This window comes from Octopus bimaculoides, chromosome 21 (genome assembly GCF_046866305.1).
Source record: "Octopus bimaculoides isolate indiv1 chromosome 21, ASM4686630v1, whole genome shotgun sequence".
NCBI classification, from domain to species: domain Eukaryota; kingdom Metazoa; phylum Mollusca; class Cephalopoda; order Octopoda; family Octopodidae; genus Octopus; species Octopus bimaculoides.
The window spans coordinates 26,980,852-26,985,462 of record NC_142948.1 but is presented as its reverse complement, the minus strand read 5'-3'; positions in this window follow the sequence as shown (position 1 = coordinate 26,985,462).

The window sequence follows — 4,611 nt, the reverse complement described above, 5'->3', positions numbered from 1 at the left end:
ATGAGGTTATGATAAGTTTCTTCCGGTATTTTTGTGGGGCGCAGAGGGGGATTTTTTTTTTTTAAATGTTTCCGGTGTGACGCGTTGTTTGAACGATTCGTTGTTGCTCTTTGTGATATTTGTGTATTCTTTCAGTTTGTGTCCATAAAATAAAATAAAATAAAATAAAATAAAATAAAATAAAAAAAAACAGAAACTATTTTATCTGGCATTTTATTCAACATTTAATTCCAGATGCACAGAATGGGCTCGGTCCGGCAAGGTTGTCCCAAACACATAGAAATGATCGGCACCGTTCTCATTTACTACGAGGCAGTTTCAGGAGCGACGATTAACCAGGAAAAATCAGTGGGTTTGCGACTCGGTACCTGGAGAAACAAGTCCATACCGTCCAAATGTGTCGTTGGGCGCTGGACGGACGGACGGACGGACGGACGGACCGGTTAAATTGCTTGGAGTCTGGTTCATTCCGAACCTCCAGATAGACAAAAAGTGGGACGAGGTAACGAGCAGAGTCACCATTCTCACCCAGAAATGGGCCGAGAGAAAGCTATCCCTAAAAGGTCGGGCAGAGATGGTTAATATCTATATCGTGTTCGTCATCTACTATCGCTTGACCGTTGTACCTTGTCCTGGCCACCGTTTGCTTACGCTGGAACGTATCCTATTCCGCTTCTTGTAGAAGGGACGCGCCCCGATGGTCAGGCGGTCTATCTACTGTCAACACCGGCTGTGTGGTGGCATGGGCGTGCCGTAGTTGATGACGCGCAGACATATGCTGAAGCCTCATCTCCACTGCTTTCTTGACGGTGAACAGATGTGGTCGCCGTTCGCCAGACACGTATTTCCGCAGCTAGTTTCTTTAACAGAGCTGCAGTCCTGGGTAAAACAGAGGCCGAAGGGAAGCATTTGGAAGGTGGAATGTCTTCAAGCGCTCGCAGCCCTCAGCCAATCGGACATGGCGATAGGTGGAACGTCCACTTTAGCTTTTTATAGAGGATTAGTGGAGGAAAAGTGTGACGACGTTCTTGGGGAGACATTAGGCGTCGAAGAAGATCAGCTAGTCGATCATCTCCGGAGAACTTTCGGCCTGGGACCGAAGGATGATTTCTAAAAATCTCTGACCTGGTAGTGCTACCGGGGAGCTTTGCCTGTTCGAGATAGACTTTATAGGCACGGAAGTGCCGTCAGTCGAGCATGTCCGAGATGCGCGCAGGACGGCATGACGGTACTGCATGGACTCGTCCAGTCTCCGAGTATTGCCTACCTGTGGATTAATGTCGAACACCTGCTGTTGAGTGTGGGGCGGATCCGGCTGTCAACTGAATCCATTGTGAAAATCGCGCCACCGCCTTCCTTTAACCGGAAAGGAAGGGCTGTGATTATGTGCCTGGTGGGCATGACGAAAGAGGTTGGACGTTGGACGATACTGAAGGGGCTGAAGACAAACACTTTTCTCTTTACCAATCCCTGATCAATTTCTTCAAGTCTCACTTGAAACGGGAGATAAGGGTAGAAAGGGAAGTGTTGTCTTCTAGCTAGATTGGCTGAAAGGTGGAATGAAAGTAGTGAGAATGGTGCGAGTGAACGGGCCTACCCCGAGCATACGCCTGTAGTAGAAAAGGAAAAAAGGCACCTTGCCTCCAAAGGTATCTGCCTCAAAAGGCAGCCCTCGAACGTCTCCTCCTTATTGAGGATTACACATTGTTGATTTCTTTCTTTTACATTCTTTTCTTTAGATTTTGTTAGTCTCGTTTACACGCAAAACCCACACAACACACACATACATTCTTTATCTTGTCCTGTACTGTCCATAATGTTTTTCTTAATGTAACCCTTGTGGTTAATAAAGACATCATTATTAATATTGTAAGATACAGAAATAAATTTATTTCTCAAACGCGTGATAATGCTATAAATAGCGTGATCAGAATAAATTATCCATATATTGCAAAAAAATACGTTACCAGCCAGGTATGAGACTCGAACTCACATCTCTGTGATTACGCGTCAAGTGTTTTACCATTAAACTAAACTGCCCAGCAACGAATTCTTCTGCAATTTTAGAACTTATAAATTTAGCTTCATAAAACGCTAACGTTAAATTCAACTTTACGATGAATTATTATTATTATTATTATTATTATTATTTTTTTTTTTTTTTTTTATTTTTTATTTTTACTATTACTATTATTAAAGGCGGCGAGCTGGTAGAATCGTTAGCACGCCGGTAGGGAAATGCGTAGCGGTATTTCGTCTGCCGCTATGTTCTGAGTTCAATTTCCGCCGAGGTCGACTTTGTCTTTCATCCTTTCGTGTTCGATAAAATAAGTACCAGTTGAACACTAGGGTCGATCTAATCGACTCATCCCCCACCTCTCCCAAGCTGCTCTTGTAGCAAAAATTAAAATAATAATAATAATGATAATTATTATTATTATTATTAAGGCAGCGAGCTGGCAGAATTGTTAGGACGCGGGGCAAAATGCTTAGCAGTATTTCGCCCGTAGCAACGTTCTGAGTTCAAATTCTGCCGGGGTCGACTTCGCTTTTCATCCTTGCGGGGTCGACAAATTAAGTACTAGTTGAGTATTGAGGTCGAAGTAATCGACTTAACACCGCCACCATAATTTCAGGCCTTGTGCATATAGTAGAAATATTAATACGCTTTTTGCTTTTGAACGTACCTGTTGTGTGCGTCACACTTACTTCAAAGAAGCGGTGAAGCGAGAGAGAGGACAGAAAGGAAGTAAGAGAGAAAGTACAAAGAAAAGAGAGTTGGGGCAAGGATGTCACTCTTCTTGACACCAGTCTCTACAGGAATGAGTCCCGCTATGCCACCAACATTGACCCAAGCTTCCATCCCATCATGAAATGATTTAATTATAAATACTATGTGATCCGGACATGCCAAGTATTTTCCATAGCCATGTACTTTCCATGTTCTTGGCAAAGGACATGGAAAGTACTTTGCCAGGTACTTTCCATGCCTTTAATATCTGAGAGGAGATGGATGAATAGCACAACATCACATTGTCAATATAAAAGCAAACAATTATCATTACAGGTAGTTTGTGCCGTTAAGGAAATACATGAACGATGCCAATTTAAAAGGGAAGAGCAAACGACCATAGTAGCAAGCATTTTGTAAAGCTTACCTCCCTTAGTAAAAGTTAAGTCGTCACTAATTATTTCCCTTTAATAGTATTCCTGCGTCCATCTCGTGTTACAATATTATTATTTAATTTAAGGCGGCGAGCCGGCAGAATCGTTAGTACTCCAGGTAAACTGCTTAGCGGCATTTCGTCAGTTTTCACGCCCTGGGTTCAAATTCCGCAGAGGTTGACGTTGCCTTTCATCCTTTCGGCGTCGATAGAATAAACACCAGTTGAACACTGAGGTCAATGTAATCGACTTACCCTGACGGAATTTGAACTCGGAACGCAACGGCGGACGAAATACCGCTAAGCATTTCGCCCGGCGAGCTAAAGTTTCTTATTTCTTTATTGCCCACAAGGGGCTAAACATAGAGGAGACAGACAAAAGGATTAAGTCGATTACATCGACTCCAGTGCGTAACTGGTACTTAATTTATCGGCCCCGAAAGATTGAAAGGCAAAGTCGACCTCGGCGGAATTTGAACTCAGAACGCAATGGCAGACGAAATACCGCTAAGCATTTCGCCCGGCATGCTAACGATTCTGCCAGCTCGCCGCCTTAATTTAAGAGCATATTATCCAATTATTATCCAATGTTTCGACTCCCTTTCTCAACACTGTAGCGCGTCATTTTAGGGGGTTTCGTTGCTATTTCTAGGACATCAAACAACCGAATTGAGCAGTCATAAGCAGGCACGCCGAATGAAAAGTTACCTTCAATGTTTTTAGCGGTGCAGACCATTTGATGATAATCATGCGGTTCGAGGTTCGATCCCATTCCACGTTGTCGAAAATAATTCTCTTCTACCCAACACAAAAAGGTTACTCTTACAATTCATGGCAAGGTGCGGTTCTAGAAACTTTTCGAAGGGAGGGCACAAAATCAGAAGAGAGTACAATTCTAGGAGAAAAAGGGTGTAATAACATTATTTAGAAGACCCGCGTCGTCGTAACCGATTGAGTGGTCCTTTATATATATATATATATATATATATATATATATATATATATATATATATAATTATAATTTAGGGTATCTATGAGATACCGCCATGCTGAAAATAGCAGCCAAATATTGACTCTAAACCACAATAAAAGTTTTTATTGTGGTTAGAGTCAAGATTTGGCTGCTATTTTCAGCGTGGTGGTATCTCTTAGATACCCTAAATTATAATTTTAAATAATTGTTACCTTTGATGGTTTTTCTTCCAAAGCTGGCCACTTGATAAAATCGATATTTAAATATCGATCTTATCCTTATCTATTTCTAGCATATAGGAGTCCACTTTTGCTGGTCATTCCTCTTATTTTTGTATATATATATATATATATATATATATATATATATATATATATATATATATATATATATATATAGGAAATAGTGGCACAACAAGGCACCAATGTTTGCTGGAAATAGCAGAGAATAACCATACGACGCTATGTAAGGCTT